Raw genomic sequence first — 18393 nt, 5'->3', positions numbered from 1 at the left:
ATCCCATCAATTCAAAATGAAAGGGACTGGGTTAAAACAGACAAGAACCTAGATGATCCCAAATGGTTATTTAAGAATAATATGATGTCTAATGACCCGAGGAAAGTTGCTTTAAAGTGGGCATCATTTTGAATAATTCAATATTGGTTTAATGAGGCTTTGCCGAGAGTTCATACAGATAGGCAATCTAGATATTTCAAGGTCCCACATCTTCCTAAGAATAGGGGTGGGAGATTCTGGGCTTGAATCTTCAGCTGTGTTTCGTCAACCCAACCCTAGGGTCTCACATCAGTAGCCCTCAGGTGGTACCTCATCTCTTTCTCAGACCAATTCATCCCACTTAGCAAATGGGATTTTGGAGGTTGATTTTCCTTGGATTCTTTGGAAGTTTTCATTCGCTGTTAAATATCTTTTTACTTATGAAATTATCACCTATTGCAGTTATACCAGACACCCTCCACCCCATTACACAACAATTTTGCATCAGAGCCTGTGTAATAGGTAGGTATGTATGAGAAGCAGCATGGCTCAGTGGAAAGAGCACGGGCTTGGGAGTCAGAGGTCGTGGGTTCGAATCCCAGCTCTGCCACTTGTCAGCTGTGTGACTGTGGGCAAGTCACTTAACTTCTCTGTGCCTCGGTTACCTCATCTGTAAAATGGGAATTAAGACTGTGAGCCTCACGTGGGACAACCAAATTACCCTGTATCTACCCCAGCGCTTAGAACAGTGCTCTGCACATAGTAAGCGCTTAACAAATACCAACATTATTAGGTGTGTAAAACTTGTTGCCTCTGGCCTCATTTCTTGCATTAACAGCATTCTTCAGGATGCTGACTAGAGTTCTCTATGGTGTGATTGAAAGAATCATCCTTGATTAAAAGAAATATGCCATTGGCAAAAAACATGGCCTAATGGTAAGAGCAGGGGGCTAGGAGTTGACAGACAGTGCTCTGAACATAGTCATACTCAATCATATTTATTGAGCCCTTACTGGGTTCAGGGTACAGTACTAAGCAATTGGGAGAGTACAACACAACAGTTGGGCAGACATACTCCTTGCCCACAACAAGTTTACATACAATTGATTGATTGACCTGGGGTCTATTCCTGGCTCTGCCTCTTGCCTGCTGTGACTTTGGACAAATCACTTAATTTATCAGGACCTCAGTTTCCTCAACAGTGAAGTGAGACTAAGATAGAAGGGAGGCCCTTGTGAGTTTGAAACTGTGCCTGAATTCATGATCCTGTGTCTGTTTTGGCACTTAGCACCTAGTAAGCTCTTAATAACTGCCAAAATGATTGTTACTATTATTGTCTTTTAGAGAAAGACTGCTTGTGCTTTGTTTGAGCGGTGTCGATTACTTACCTTTCTTTCTCCTCTTAGTAAAATAGACGTATGTAACATTTCTACCTACTCAGAATATTTCCAGGATCTTTATATAGGGTGACAAACCCTTTCTGGGGGTTGGGTAAATTGAGTCTGAGAGATTTTAAGCATCGCATAAACTTTCTAGTAATGCTTTCCTTTGCAGTCCAAATGATAATGCTTCTGACAGTAGGATCAAATCCCTCTGTGTGGATACGGCTGAAATGACCTTTTAATGAAGGATGATCCATTCCAAATAGTGCATAAAAAAGGATCATCGTCACACAATGTTGACCACTTCCATCATCCGTCACAGTTTCACTAATAATAATAATGATTGTGGTATTAGTAAAGCACCTACTAAGTGTCAAGCACTGAGGTAGTTACAAAATAATTAGATTGGACACAGTCCCTGTCCCACATGGGGTTGACAGTCTAAGTGGGAGGGAGAACAGGTATTTAATCCTCATTTTATAGAGGAAGAAACAGAGGCACAGAGAATTGAAATGACTTGCTCAACGTCACAGGGCAGGCCAATGGCAGCACTGGAATTAGAAGCCAGGTCCTCTGACTCCCAGGCCTGGGCTCTTTCCAGTAGACCGTGATTCTTCCCAAGCACTGACTCTAGACTGTGAGCTCTTTGTGGGCAGGGATTGTGTCTGTTCAATGTTATACTCTCCCAAGCACTTAGTGCAGTGCTTTGCACACATATTTAAGTGTATGAATGAATGCATGTAGTAAGGGCTAAATAAATGTCTATGTTTGATTAATTCTCTGCCCATTTTCTGGTTGGTGAAGCTATGTTGTGATAAGCAGTTCTCTAGACTATAAGCTACCCATAAGCTACTCTATCGTATTGTATTCTTCTGAGTGCTTAGTGCCTCTCTCAGGGTCACACCTGGAGAGTTTCCAGTACTCCACCAGTCTCGACTATTGGAGGGAGAGTCAAGCAGAGGCATATCCATTCCATTCCTAGCTTGGGCACTGGCTAGCGAGTGGCAGGTAGTCTGCCGCAAGTCAAAACTCACCTATGCTGGGCAGCAGTGGCATAGGAGAGAGTTGAGGGCAGAGACTCAAGTTTACTGCATGAAAAAGGCAATGGTAAACCATTCCCATATTTTTACCAAGAAAATTATATGGATATGCTACCAGAACAATTGCAGATGGAGGTTGGAGCACTCTGGCAGAGAGGTGTCACAGCATAAAACAAGAGAAGAAGTGATTAGTACAATGCTCTGAATCTTGTAAGCACTCAGTAAATACTATTGATGGAGATAGGCATCGCCATAATATTGGTGAATAAGTAGGCTCTTTACTAGCATAAGGAAAAGTGTCCCAGGGAATTTGTCGGAAAAAATAAAAAAAGAGGATAATGGATGAGAAGGAAAGAGACTCCATGGACTAGAGAAGGAAGGGCATGGGATCCACAAGGGGCTCCTGTAGACTGTAAGCTCCAGGATCACATCTACCAACTCTCTTGAACTGTACTTTCCCAAGAACTTTTTATTTTATGGTATTTGTTAAGCACTCACTATGTGCCGGGCCCTCTAAGAGTTGGGGTAGAGACAAGGTATTCAAGTTGGACACAGTCCATGTCCCACATAGAGCTCACAGTCTTAATCCCCATTTTACAGATGAGTTACCTAAGGCACAGAAAAGTTAATTGATTTTCCCCAACATCACCCAATGGACAAGTGGAGGAGCTAGAATTAGAACCCAAGCCCTTCTGACTCCCGGGTCTGGGCTCTTTCATTATGCCAAGCTGCTTCTTAAGCTTAGTACAGTACTCTGCATGCAGTAAACACTCAATGATTGATTGAAAGAATAGACAGGACAGTATTTTTATTAATGTCTGCCTTCCCCTCTGGACTATAAGCTTATTGTGCATTGGGAACATGTCTATCAGTTCAGTTATATTGAAGTCTCCCAAGCACTTAGTATATGCTCTGCGCACAGCTCTCAGTGAATTCAATTGATTCATTGGGAAAACAGAGAAAAGAAAGACAAGTACAAGGCCCCAGCCAAAGTGGAAGGGCACTAGAGAATGGCCAAGCTTAACATTTGAAAATATGAGGTAGAGCATAAGGTGGAAGAGAGAGAAGAGGAACAGTGAAATGAGATGCCAGTGTGGAAAGGTGTAGAAAGGCAGAGGGGAAGATGGGAAAGATGAGGAGGAGAAGCTTGTTCACTGCTCAAGGTTAAATACCAGCCTAATCAATCAGTGTTAGTAACTGAGCACTTCCTGTGTGCAGAGCACAGTACTCAGTGCTTGAAAGAGTATACTCAAGTATACATGAGCCTTGCCCTCAAGCACTTACAGTTTAGCTGAGGAGTGATAGGGCCTGGAGAGAATCTGGCATTATGAGTTCTATGGGGAGACTGTACCTGTTTTGTTTTGTTAAAACACCAAAATGTTGCAAATCACCTTTCATCCTATTCTAGTTTAGAAGTAATTTCCCAACCACAGTTTTCCTCCCACCACCTGCAAACCTTTGTGCTATTTTTGGAGTAAATAGAATGGAGGACAGGACAGTGTAAAGGATGTTACAGTTTTCCAGTAAAGTATGAATGTGAAATCTTTCAGTGTGTTCTTATTTTAAATTGTTATGCTAAGTAATCCAACAAGAGAGCCTGGAGAGTTACTGAAAATACTGCCAAACCCTAATTACCATAGCTACATTCCTAAAACCATTAGATCAGTTTCCAGAGGGACCTAATACCGATTTCAGGAATCACATGGAAAAACTGAGCAATGAACAAACCAGGGGAGGTGTTGGTATTGGGTGGTGTTGAGTCATTTTGGATATATTAGCATTCATTTTATCTAAAATGATGTGCGTCTGTGCTGCAGTTGAGTACACAAACAAGTATATTTAAGAACAAAAGCATATTGTGGAGTACTCTTTCCCTAACTGTATCCAGGGTGGGGGTGGGATGTGTGTGTGTGTGTCTGTGTGTGTGTGTGTATTTTCCTGGGCTCTAACTCCTTTTGGCTTTGTATTTTGCACAGCTGAAGTTCAGATGTTCTCCTAGATTTCACTTATGAAAGGGGTGAAGTTATTTGCATCCCTAAAATAGTCCGAGACTTTGAGGATGGGTTCATTGGAGAAAGCAATATGTTTTGACAGTTTCTGGCATTTGTTTCATGCATCTCGCTCCATTTAAATAAAAAAGATTTGAATTTTTTCAGTTTAAGAATTGCCCCATACTATGGAATTGGCAAGTCCTATTTCACTCACAGATTTCAAAGCACTTTGCAAATATTAATGAATCAGTCCTTTCACTATTGGGCAGAATTTTGCTCAATAATAAAAAAAAATGAAAAGAAATACCAACCTGAAGAAAGCATATGAATTTTAACGGATATTTCAGGCAGCGAAAGCTCTCAAGCAAAATTGAAAAATGGGAAAATTTTCTCAGGGATTATTTTGGGTATTACTTTTGGGGACTGCAAAATTGAAACTACTATAAGAAGACTTTTCAGCATATGGAATTTTTATTCTTGCTCCAGCCCCAGTATTGGGTTTCTTTTGAATCTTTTGTAAAGCTTTGACATGTGACTAAAGAAAGTTGAAGTTACAGTGCTCACTGGATCTGGCCATTTCTCAGGCTCCTTAGTCTGCGTTGACTGCTATCCCAACCCATCCGCTCATAGGTTGAGGTGCCAACGAAGCGATGGCTGACAAATCTAGATGCATAACATTTCAAAAGTCAAGGGAAAAAGTATGTACGCCATTATTCATTCATTCATTCAAGCATATTTATTGAGTGCTTATTGTGTGCAGAGCACTGTACTAAGCGCTTGGAAAGTACAATTCAGCAACAGAGACAATCCCTGCCCACATGGGGCTTACAGTCTCAAAGGGGAGAGATAGACATCAAAACAAGTAAACAGGTATCAGTATAAATAAATAGAACTATAGATATGTATATATATACACAAGGGCTGTGGGGTGGGGACAAAGGGGGTAGAGCAATGGGAGAAGGTCAGGATGGCGGATTAGAGGAGGGAAGGCGTTTCATTCAATAGTATTTATTGAGCGCTTACTATGTGCAGAGCACTGTACTAAGTGCTTGGAATATACATTTCAGGCCAGAGGTCGACGGCGAGACAGGCGAGAGTGAGGCACCGTGAGGAGGTTAGCACCAGGGGAGTCGAGTGTGAGAGCTGGGATGTAGAAGGAGAGAAGGGAGGTGAGGTAAGAAGAGGCAAGGTGAAGGAGAGTTCTGAAGTCAATTATGTTTCTGATCCTGCCTTTACACCGCAACTTTTAAGAGAGAATGGAAAGTAATGAAAATTCAAGATCAGTCCATTCCCCTGTTTTATAAGGCAGAGGACTGAAATTGAGAAGGGAAGTCTTGTGATAGGTGAAGTTTTATTCTTGGTTATAACCTACATTTGCTGAATTGTTTGCAAGAGAGGTCAGCAACTGTGGATGAAGAGTCACAATAATAATAATGAGTAAAAGTGGTAATTGCTAAAATTTATTATGTCCAACAATCAATGGTATTTATTGAGCGCTTTCTATCTGCATTAAGTACTAAGTATTAAGTATTAAGTACTTGGGAGAGTACAGTGCAATAGAATTAGTAGACACTTTCCCTGCTCGTAATGTATTTATAGTCTAAAGCAGGAGACAGACATTGATACAAATAAAATATGCCATGCACTGTGCTAAATGCTAGCGTAGATAAAATACAATCAGATGAGACATGGTAAGTCAATTGTATTTACTGTGAGCTTACTGTGTATAGAGCATTTATTCATTTAATCATATTTATTGATCGCTTACTATATACAGAGCACTGTACTATACCATTGGAAAGTACAATTCAAGAGAGACTATCCCTGCCCACAGTGGGCTTACAGTCTAGAAGGGAGGAGACAAAGCACTGAATTTAGTGCTTGAGAGAGTACAATGTAACAATAAATGGACACATTTCTTGTCCACAATGATCTTAGGTCTAAAGGGGGAGACAGACGTTAGCATAAATAAATAAATTACCCATATGTACATAAGTGCTGTGGGGCTGGGGGAGGGAATAAACAAAGGGAACAAGTCAGGGTGATGCAGAAGGGAGTTGAAGAAAAGGAAAAGAGGGCTTAGTCAGGGAAGCCCTCTTGAAGCAGTTTGGCCTTCAATATGGCTTTGAAGGTTGGAGAGAGTAATTTCCTGTCAGACATGAGGAGGGAGTGTATTCCAGGCCACAGGTAGGATTTAGGCGAGAAGTTGGTGGAGAGACTGATGAGATGGAGGCACAGCGAGAAGGTTAGTATTAGAGGAGTGAAATGTGCGGGCTGGGCTGTAGTAGGAGAGCAGTGGGGTGAAGTAGGAGGGGGCAAGGTGATTTATTGCTTTAAAGCTGATTGTGAAGAGTTTCTGTTGGGTGCAGAGATGGATGGGCAACCACTGGAGGTTCTTGAGGAGTGGGGAAACATGGTCTGAACCTTACAGGGGGCTCACAATCTAAGGAGGAGGGAAACAAGTATGTATTTAATCCTCATTTTACAGATAAAACAAAGAGAAATCCAGTAATCTGCCCATGGTCACCCATCAGACCATTCGTGGATCTGGATTAGAACCAAGTCTCCTGACTCAGTCATGTGCTTTTTCCTCTTGTCCACACTGCTCTTCAAATGGCAAGACTGGTCACTAGTTGTGGGTCACCTCTTTGCCTCTGACAGAGCCTTAAATTCTGGGCCTCTCAATGAAGCTATATAGGGATGGCATGAAGAAGCAGCATGGCCTAGTGGAAAGAGCACGAGACTGGGAGTCACAAGATTGTGCATTCTAATCCCGGCTCTGCCTCTTGTTTGCTGTATGACCTTGGTCAAGTCACTTCACTTCTCTGTCCCTTAGCTACCTCATCTGTAAAACGTGGATTAAGACTGTGAGCCCCATGTGCGACAGGGACCCTGTCCAACCTGATTTGCTTATATTCCCCCTAGTGGTTAATGCAGTGCCTGGAGCATAGTAAGCACTTAACAAATACCACAAACATCACATTTCTCATGGGTTTATCCCACCAGGCAAAAATCACTCAATCAAGCTCAGCAGGGATGTCACAGCTTCCAAATCATTTCACGGTGTTCTTGACATCTGTGCCTCATGGTGGTTGCCATTCAAGCCAATGTGGCAAAGCCTTCCACATCTTCAGTAACGCTCATTTCAAAATTAGAAATGTCTCATGTTCTGTTTTCTATTTGTCCCTGTCTTCCCTCACTCCCTGCTCTGCCTTTCCTGGAAAAGTGGCAGTTTGGTCATCTGACGCTACTCCGATTTTTTGGCATTTGTTTCTCTCTTGCACCTGGAGTTTTCTCCATGTCTGAGCTGCAAGCTCGAACTATTGTTCAAATTCTTGGGCTTATTCTGGGTCCTAAAACACGATCTCCTTGGCTGCTCCAAATGGATCTTTACCAGACCTCCTGACCTCCGTCCACTCAGACAAAGGTGAACCAGCTCCCGACTTGGAAGAAAAATCAGTTTTGCATCTTATTCATTGTACACACACGTTATGGGATAAGACTGCAGAGTTTGTGATACAGAAAAATGAACACATTGAATGCAGAAAGAGGAGAGGCAGAAAACCCAAGGTTCTCGTTACCAGCTTGTTTTGGAGAATCAGGCGAAAGGAAATATTAACTAATAGAGAAACTATTCTTAATAAGAGGAGCCTCCCTTGGACATTTGCTGCTTGGATCCTTGGGTTAGATTTTCATGCCAGGCCTCTGTTTACTGTCCTGGGGCTTGTCACCAAACTGATATTGTTTCCTATTCATGGGACTACTGTATTAAAGGGGACAAGCTTCACGCTAGCAAAAGCCATTCTCGTCACGTTGTCTCTAAAACTTGAGACTCAGTGATGTTCACCTTGTTAAGGAAGAACAGTTGGGTTGGGGAGAAGGAAAGGTTTGAGAAAGTAGACTTGAGTCATACAAAAGAAACATTAAATATGAAAGAAACAATTGGCATTTATTTCCTAAAATGTTGCATTTTTAAGGCAGCCGAGCGGAGCAGCAGGTGGAAGAGCAGAATTCCTATTCGTTCACACGTCCAATTAGCTGAGTACACTATTGTTGCCTGGTAATAGACACCTTTCCAAGGGCTTTTCTTTGTTTATCTTCGGAATAAGCAATCCCAAACCCGTTACCCAGAACATATTAATAATACAGGCGGATGCGATTGCAATCTGCAATAAGAAAATAGGCACAGAGAGAGTGAATGTGGCAATTACTATCCCAACGACTAGCTTCTTGGAGACTGGAGCCCAAAAAAGGGAAGAATAACTTCTGCCCAGACCAATTAAAAATAAGTTGATTGAAAAGGACCTCTGAGGGGGGTTGGTGTGCTGCATTGGAGGGGCAGTTCATTCCTATTTGCCAGTTAGCGCTGAGACCATCAAATCCATGACCTAGTAGAAAGATCACAGGCCTTAGGAGTCAGAGGATCTGGGTCCTAATCCCAGCTCAGCTGATTGCTCTGTCAATTACTTGCCATGTGATGTTGGGCAAGTCACTTAACTTCTCTGTGCCTTGGTTTCCTCAACTGTAAAATGACGATTCAATACCTGTTCTCCCTCCTACCTAAGACTGTGAGCCCCACTGTGGAACAGGGACTGTGTCAGACCTAATTAACTTGTACCAACCCCAGCTCTTAGAACTGTGTTTGACGCTTGGTAAGTGCTAAACAAGTACCCTAAAACAAACGTGTCCCAAATTTGCAAGATACCCACATAGTACTTTCTGATATCCATCAAAGGTCTCAGTTCATTGACCAAATATCACTTCCAAATTGTGTTGTTTTTTTTTACACCACCATTGTGGGCAGAGGGCAATGCTAATGTCTGCTGAAAATGTTTTTGAAGTTTGTCAGTGTCCTTGAGGAACCAGTGAGATCTGACTCATTTGCACATAAATGAAATGGGGTATTGCTAAAGCCGCTGGATTCAATTCAGCATCAGATGAAAAATGGAGGGTGATGGTCAGACAGACCAGGTGTGCATGTGAACTTTGTGCAGGCCACCAGATTGACCCAGGAGCCCCCTAGCTCACCATTGCTGCGCAGGGGTGTTTGGGTCGCTGGATTCTTCCCCTCCACCGTTTTGCCAGATTGCCTGAACTCTGAGGAACAACTTGGGTAGGGAAGCGGTGGGGAGAGTGCTGAATGGCAATTAGACTCTTAACTCATTGTAGGCAGGGCATGTGTCTGCCAATTCTGATATATTGTACTCTTCCAAGTGTTTAGTATAAGGCTCTGCACACATTAAATATGGTTGATTGGATCAGGTGGATCTGCAGAATCTCAGTCGCCCTGACTTAAATGGTTACGGTGGAAAGATTGTTATTATGTGGTTCCTGAAGCAGGTTGGAATTTAGCATGAGGTTGATGGTGGGTAGATTTTTTTCTTTATTTTGCCCCAAAAGTATTTCTCTGCCTAAAAGTCTCTTCAAAAAACATTTTCCCCTAATAGAAATTCCCTCTGACCAGGCATACTGCCCTCTTGCTGCCAGCAAACATTCCACCTGGTTCCCTGGGCTAACCAGAATGGTGTGTGAAGATGGTTTTGGAATCAGGAGTGGAAATGCAAGATTGCTGTCAAGTCTGAATGTGGGAAAAGGACAGAAAGACCTGTCAGGTGCACAGAGCTTAGGCTTCAAGAGTCTTTGCTTCACTCTCCTTCTCATCTCCATGAGAACTCTCAGGTTTGCAGACTAATTTCAACATGAAATAGGTCTGGAAAGAGACAGTCTTCTCAAGCCTAGAATCTCTCAAGCTCATGGGTGTAAGCTTGTTGAGGGCAGGGAATGTGTCTATTTATTGTTGTGCTGTACTCTCCCCAGTGCTTAGTACAGTGATCTGCACACAGTAAGCATTCAATAAATAAGATCGACTGACTGTTGATTAATTCCACATTAATGCTGGCCATTGCTCCTCTCCCATAATAAAAATAATAACTGTGGCATTTGTTAAGCACTTACTTTGTGTTAAGCAATGGGTTAGATACCAGATAATCAGATCAGACATTGTTCCTGTCCCACAGGGGGCTCAAAGTCTAAAGGGGAGGGAGAACAGCTATTTAATCCCCATTTTATAAATGAGGGCAACGAGACACAGACAAATTAGGTGATTTGATCAAAGAGGTACTGCAGGCAAATTAGAACCAAGCCCCTAATTCCCAGTCCTGGGCTCTTTCCATTAGGCCATGCCTCTATGAGACATTGGAAGTGAATTGAATACTTTATTTAATCTTAACAGTAGTCTGGTGTGTACCAAAGAGTGAGCCATGTGTGATCTATCAGTGGGTTGTTCATCCTAATTAGCTTGTTCAAAGGAACACTGTCTCTGGGATGTCCACAACACAGTTTACACACTATTATTCTCTATCTCCTGGGAGCTTTCATTCAGTTTGCATTTGTGGACAATATACACGATGGTTTTGCAGGCAACAGCTTGCCCAGAGAGAGTAACCACTCATCCTGAATGTGAACTAACAAGCATATGTTGATTTTTTTTTTTTTTTTGGCCCATGTACCTTCATGGGGTAAGATCGCTAGAAGTCATATTTATTTTTTGCCTATGGGTGCAAAGCACTGAACTAAGCACTTAACACTTTTTTGTGCTTACTTTCAAGGCTGCTGAATGTAGTAAACAACTATTAAGATGCATGTTTGAACCTCTAGGATTTTTCTACCTATTTCTCCAGTTTTGCCACCGGGTTGAACGGTGCAGTAATTGGAGCATGGCTTAATGGAAAGAGCACAGGCCTGGGAGTCACAGGCCTGGGTTCTAATTCCAGCTCTGTCACTGGCCTGCTGAGGGACCTTGGGAAAGTCACTTAACTTCTCTGAGCCTCAGTTTCATCATCTGTAAAATGGGTTTCAGTACCTGTTCTCTCCCCCCTTAGACTGTGAGCCCCATGTGGGTTGGGGATTGCATCTCACCTGACAATCTTATATCTATTACAATACTTAGATCAGTGCTTGGCACGCAGTAAATGCTTAACAAATAGAATAATAATAATAGTTCCTGTTAAATACTGCACCTTGGGGTAGATATGAGCTAATCTGGTCAGACACAGCGCCTGCCCCACATGGGGCTCACAGTTTATTACTTCATGGTGACAGTGTCTAGGAAGATGGTGGAAATCCTGCTCTTGGTCCGTTTTCCATCCTGAACGACCCTATTTGCTCCTGTGAAATCTTGCAACTTTTTTTTAGCCAAGTCAGAAACTCAGTCTGAGGGTTGATGGATTAGACACATGTCAAAAATCAACGAAGGCAAGCTATGCAGACAGCTGCGGTATGGAGAACTGAAATTTAGGATCTGAAAGCAAGGAGGGCAGAGGAATCATTTTGAGGACTTGGTGAAACAAAGCCTTAGACAGTGCTGCACCTAAGTGGAAAACTGGAAATCAACTGCTGAGAATAGACCAGCGTGGCATGGTGCCATCAGGAAGGGAGTGTTTCTCTTTGGAGAAAAGCTTGATATGGAAGGAGAGACAATGAGGCAAAAGAGAAAACAGTACCAACACCTGCCAAAGTAAAGCATGGCATAAGAAGGGACAGCCATTTTGTGGGTTTCACATTGGCCTTCCAGACCCACAAGCACTCAGAGCTGCATTTCAGAAGTGTCTTTGAATATGAAGTGCCACTATTTATGTGTTCTGTTTCTGTGTGTGGGGGGGGAGGCACAAAATAATTACCAACCTCTGTTTTAACCAAAGTCCTCTTTCAACTAGTTCTGTCCTCAGTCAATCGTATTCACTGAGCATTTACTGTTTGCAGAGCACTGTAGTAAGTGCTTGGGGGAATACAATATAGCAATACAACAGTCACAATCCCTGCCCACATTAAGCTTACAGTCTAGCAGAGTGGACAACAGAGAGAAACAATTTGAAATTCTCCCAGCAAGTTTCGGTTGGCATAACTCTCTTCCTAGCTATTGACACTTCTACAACCGTCCCCACCCCGAGCGTACCCTGGCAATATTTAGGTCTCTAATAGAAACAGAACAGTTCTGGAAGTGGAAACTCTTGTCATGTGAAAGGGTGGCTTGGAGGGGATATTTGCAATCTTGTTGAGAAGAAACAAAGAGAACGGTGAAGAATTTCATGTTCACAGCTAAAACTCAGTGATCCTTGGAGATACATCTGGCCTGCCTAGATTTCGAATGTTTAAAATAATTAACACCCAATCTTATTTTATATTTCTATCTTTTATCTTCTACCTAGATCCTGCTTGATGGCAAATGCATTCCCTTCTCTACCTTTACAGTCTTTGCTTGTGAATCTCTGATTATTTCACCTCTGAAACAGCAGCTGTTCAATGACAAATGCAGAAATGGAGACTACAGGTCTAGCATTTTTTTAGCAAATTTTCCAGTGGAAACCCGATGTGTTGATGAGTTGTTGCTTGAGGCAAAGGGTGATTTGAAAACACTTTATGTTCAATTTTGAGGCAAGCTGTTCTAATTCCAGATGTCCATGTAGCGGTCAAATATTTCAGAGGTTTTTCCTCTGTTCCTTGGTTGTGATAGACCCTTTAATATGAGGGTATTGTTTCTCTTACCTAGGCTTGTAGTGTTAGCACATTGGTATATATGCTAACAGCATGGATTTTGATCCTAGGCCTAAAATTTCCCATGGACCCATCTCTTCATGTTCAACAGGACAAAGTGGTTTATAGCAGACCCAGAGAAATAAGAGTGGGGCCCAGGGTTTCATTATTGCAAACTGGAGAGCTAGGAAACTTCCTTCCTGTCAGATGCTGGAGCAGGACACTGAAGGGGAGATGTTCTATTATCTCTTTTGAAATGGAAAAACAACTTTTCTGGACAAATGGAGAAAACAGGCAGGCACAGAAGGAGATAAGACTACCTTCTCTTGATACGCAAATGGCTGCCCCCAACATCACCCTCTCCATTAAGCACAACTCCCTTCCTTTCTTGTCCCTCCACCAATCTTATACAATTAACTCACAGACCTGGATCACCTCCACAGTATAATAATAATGTTGATATTTGTTAAGCACTTACTATGTGCAGAGCACTGTTCTAAGCGCTGGGGTAGATACAGGGGTAATCAGGTTGTCCCACGTGAAGCTCACAGTTAATCCCCATTTTACAGATGAGGTAACTGAGGCACAGACTTGCCCACAGTCACACAGCTGACAAGTGGCAGAGCCGGGATTCGAATCCATGATCTCTGACTCCCAAGCCCAGGCTCTTTCTATTGAGCCATGCTGCTTCTCTATGCTTCCTCTGCTGCTGTGCATGAGCTATGGAGTTCCAGTCAACAGGCCAACCTCATATGTTGTTATTAATACTATTATGGTATTTATGTGCTTATTAAGCATCAAGCTCTGTTCCAAGAGCTAAGTTATAAACAAGTTAACCAGACTGAACACAGTCCCTGTCCCACACAGGACTCACAGTCTAAGTAGGAAGAAGAACAGGTATTGAATCCCTGTTTTACAAATGAGGAAACTGAAGACACAGGGAAGTTAAGTTTATGTTGTCCAGTCACACAGCAGGCAACTTGCTGAGCTGGAATTAGAAACCAGATTCTCTGATTCTCACTGCTCTTTCTGCTAGGCCGCTCTGCTCCTCAAATTCATCTTCATTTGCTTTTATTCTGCTTTTCTCTGTCTGGCAACATTATTTCTCCATCCTCATTGACCCCCACGCCCACTGAACAATGCCAGCTGTTTCAGATGTTCAACTCCCTCCTCAAATACCCTGTCCTCCGCCTCTCCCATCTCTTGTCCCTAACAACCTGCCCACAAGCTATTTTGCTGAAATTGAAACCATCAGGCGTGATCTTCCCTGCTCCTCTCCAGTACTTCCCTTCTCCTGCACTTTCTATGATTTTTTTATCTTTCCCATCAGTATCTCAGGAGATCTCCTGACTCCTCTCAAAATCTACTCCTTCCACTGTGCTTGTGACCCCAGCCTTTTGCACCTTATCAAAACACTTGCCACTCCCTTCCTCCCTCTCTGGCTACCATCTTCCGTTGTTCACTTTCCAATTTCTTCTTCCTCTCTCCAAACTCCTTGAGCAAGTTGTCCTCATATACTGCCCCCGCTAAGTCACCCATTGCTATTGTTAAATTTTACTCGCCCAAGCTCTTAGTATGGTGCTCTGCAAACTGTAAACACTCAATAAATATGATTGAATGAATGAATGAACCCATAACCACCTCCTTGACAGATCTAATCTTAATCTTCCTTGATCTTTATGATGCCTTTGGCACTGTGGACTCTTCCCTTCTCCTTGAAAAAATTATCTAACCTTGGTGTCACTGACACTGTCTTCTCCTGGGTCTCCTCCTATCACTCTGTCCACTCATTCTCCATCTCTTTCGTGAGCTCCTCCGCTGCCTCCCAAATTCTAACTGTTGGAGTCCCTCAGGGCTTAGTTCTGGGTTCCCTTCTATTCTCCCTCTACACTCCCTCCCTCAGATAACTAACTCATGCTCACATGACTTCAACTACCATCTTTATGTGGATGATTCCTACATTCCTCTCCAGCTCTGACCTCTCTCCTACTCTGCACTCTCCTGCCTTCAGGATATCTTTACCTGGATGATCCATTGACACCTCAAACAACATCTTGACAACAGAACTTTTCATTTCCCACCCAAATCCTCTCCTCCCCATGACTTTCCCATCACTGTAGACAACCCCACTATCTTCCTTGTCTCACAAGTCCATAACCTTGGCATTATACTCAACTCATCTCTCTCATTCAATCCACTTATTCAATCTGTCTCCAAATCCATTCTAAGTTCATAGCTTGGCTAAAGTCAACCCTTTCTTCTCCATTCAAATGGCTTCTATGCTGATCCAAGCATTTAAATCTTACTTGGAGTACCCCATCAAGCTCCTCATTGACCTTCCTGCCTCCTGTCTCTCCCCACTCCAGTCCATACTTCACTCTGATGCCTGATCATTTTTGTAAAAAATGTGTTCAGGCTACATCTCCCCACTCCTTGAGAACCACCCATCTCTGCATCAAACAGAAACTCCTTACCACTGATTTTATAGCATTCAATCGACTTGCCCCCTCCTATCTTACCTTGCTGATTTCCTACTACTATGCAGTACACACACTTCGCTCCTCTAAAACCGACCTACTCACTGTACCTCAATCTTGCTGCCAATCCCTTGCTAACGCCCCTTTTCTGGCCTGAAAGTCCCCTCCCTTTCATATCCAACAGACCACCACTCTCCCCACCTTCAAAGCCTTAGCAAAATCACTTCCCCCATTAAGTCCTCATTTCCCCTAGTCCATCTTCCATCTGTGTCACCTATGAACTTGCATCTTGTACCCTTGAAGCACTTGATAGACACCTCAGCCTCACAGCACTTATGTCCATACCCATAATTTATTTTAATTTCTTTCTCTCCATCTAGACTGTAAGCTCCAATGGGCAGAGAGCATATCTATCAACTCTATTGTATCATACTCTCCCAAGCACTTAGTACAGTGTTTTGCACACAGTAAGTGCTCAATAGAAGCAGCGGGGCTTAGTGAAAAGAGTGCGGGCTTGGGAGTCAGAGGACGTGGATTCTAATCCTGACTCCACCACTTGTCTGCTGTGTGACCTTGGGCAAGCCTCTTCACTTCTCTGTGACTCAGTTATCTCATCTGTAAAATGGGGATTAAGAATGTGAGCCCCTTGGGGCACAGCCTGATTACCTCGTATGGACTCCAGCGGTTAGAACGGTGCTTGGCATAGAAAGTGCTTAACAACTGCCATTATTATTATTATTATAAATACCAGGAGGCTTGAAAAGGCCCCTTTGTATTTGGTTCAGACCACCAGTTCCCTTCAGACTTTGTCCTGGTTTCCCTCTGAGATACTTTGCCCTAGATCCTGACTAAAATTTTCCATTTCAGTGGAAATCTCAAGTCCCAAGGAGCATGAGCTACAAGTGATAAATATTAATATTTTTCATACAATTAGCTGGCATTTTACTCTCAGTTTTAACACACAGTGTTTCTCTTGGCTCAAAATCAGCTCACATTTGAAAAGAAAATGAGCAGACTAAGAATGAATGGGCAGGCTGTGCTGAGAGGTGAACCTTTCCTCCCTCTTTCCCATCAGTATCTCGGGAGAAGATCTCTCGACTCCTCTCAAAATCTACTCCCTCCACCTGTGCTTTTGACCATATCCCTATTTAAAATACTTGTCACTCCCTTCTTCCCTTCCTGATCACCATTGTTCACTTTCTAGCATCTTCCAGCCTGGAACAGTCTTCCAGGCCCTCAGAGTCCATGTTCTTCTTTCCACATAAAATGACTTAAAAAAAAAGAAAGTTGTGTGGCAGTGAGAGAAATTCAAACCCAGATAAGGGTGGCAGGGAAGACCATCAGCTGCCTGGAGGGATAATAGCAATTGTGGTATTTAAGCACTTGCCATGAGTCAAGCACTCTACTCAACACTGATCTATAACCAAAATTAGGTTGGACAAAGTCCCTGTCTGATGGGCAGCTCACAAACTAAGAGGGAGAGAGAACAGGTATTTTATCCCCATTTTACAGATGACGAAGCTGAATATTTGATATTCACCCCGTGGCACATTTTTTGGTATGAAAAGTTCAGTCCTTGTCTCCTCACTCCTCATAAATCTCCAATGGTGGCCCACCTGCCTTGCATCAGACAGAAACTTCTTACCACTGACTTTCTTATTCACCTCTCTGCCTCCCACCTTACCTCTCTGATTTCCAATTACAACAATGTCCACACGGTTCACTCTATTGCCAGCCTACTCACTGTACCTCAATCTCCTCCATTCTGCTGCTGACCCCTTGCCCTCAATTCATCCATTCATTCATTCATTGTTCAGTGTGCTCAGCGCTCTGTACTGTGCTCGTGAGAGAGTAAAATACAATAATAGTAATAATAATAATGTTGGTATTTGTTAAGCGCTTACTATGTGCAGAACACTGTTCTAAGCGCTGGGGTAGACACAGGGGAATCAGGTTGTCCCACGTGGGGCTCACAGTCTTAATCCCCATTTTACAGATGAGGTAACTGAGGCACAGAGAAGTTAAGTGACTTGCTCACAGTCACACAGCTGACAAGTGGCAGAGTGGGGATTCGAACTCATGACCTCTGACTCCAAAGCCCATGCTCTTTCCACTGAGCCACGCTACAACAATAAACAGACACATTCCCTACTTACAGTGAGATCACAGTCTAGAGAGGTGGGGGGAGACAGCATTAAGATAAATAAATAAATCACATATATGTACATAAATCACATATATGTACATAAATCACATATATGTACATAAATGCTGTGGGTCTGGGAGGGGGACTGAACAAAGGGAGCAAGTCAGAGCAGTGCAGAAAGGAGTGGGAGGAGAGGAAAGGGGAGCTCAGGGAAGACTTCTTGGAGGAAATGTGCCTTCGGTAAGTCTAGCAAGGAGGGGAGAGTAACTGCCTGTCAGACTTGAAGAGGGAGGGCATTCCAGACCAGAGGCAGAATGTGGGCGAGGGGTTGGCGGCGCAAAAGATGAGATTGATGCATAGTGAGAAGGTTAGGATTAGAGGAGTGAGGTGTGTGGCCTGGGTTGTAGTAGGAGAGTAGGGAGGTGAAGTAGGAGGGGGCAAGGTGATTGACTGCTTTAAAGCCAATGGTGCAGAATTTTTGTTATATGTGGAGGTGGATGGGCAACCACTGCAATTTTTTGAGGAGTGGGGAAACACGTCCTGAGAGTTTTTGTAGAAAATGCTCAATCTCCTTCTGACCTGGAACTCCCTCTCCACGCTTATCTGTCACATCACCATGCTCCAGCTAAAATCTTGTCTCCTCCAAGAGATGTTCCCTAAGATCTCATTTTCTCTACTCTTCCCTTCTGCCTTGTCTATGCACTCAGAACTGTACCCTTTAAGCACTTGATATTCATCCCATCTGTAGTCCCTCAGCTCTAATGTACACATCATTTTATTTTCCCATTTCCCCTACCTGTAATTCATTTTAATATGTCTCCCACTCTAAACTGTGAGCGTGTTGTG

General features: G+C 43.0%; 1 protein-coding gene across 2 annotated transcripts in view; it reads left to right on the top strand.

Annotated features, from left to right (window-relative positions):
- The window catches only part of ADGRD1 (adhesion G protein-coupled receptor D1), a 367284-nt gene that overhangs the window by 172707 nt on the left and 176184 nt on the right, over positions 1-18393 (top strand). The gene's annotated exons all lie outside the window — the stretch shown is intronic.

This window comes from Ornithorhynchus anatinus, chromosome 2, assembly GCF_004115215.2.
Source record: "Ornithorhynchus anatinus isolate Pmale09 chromosome 2, mOrnAna1.pri.v4, whole genome shotgun sequence".
Lineage (NCBI taxonomy): Eukaryota > Metazoa > Chordata > Mammalia > Monotremata > Ornithorhynchidae > Ornithorhynchus > Ornithorhynchus anatinus.
Note: the sequence above shows the minus strand (reverse complement) of the source record. Positions and strands in the feature narration are given on the sequence as shown.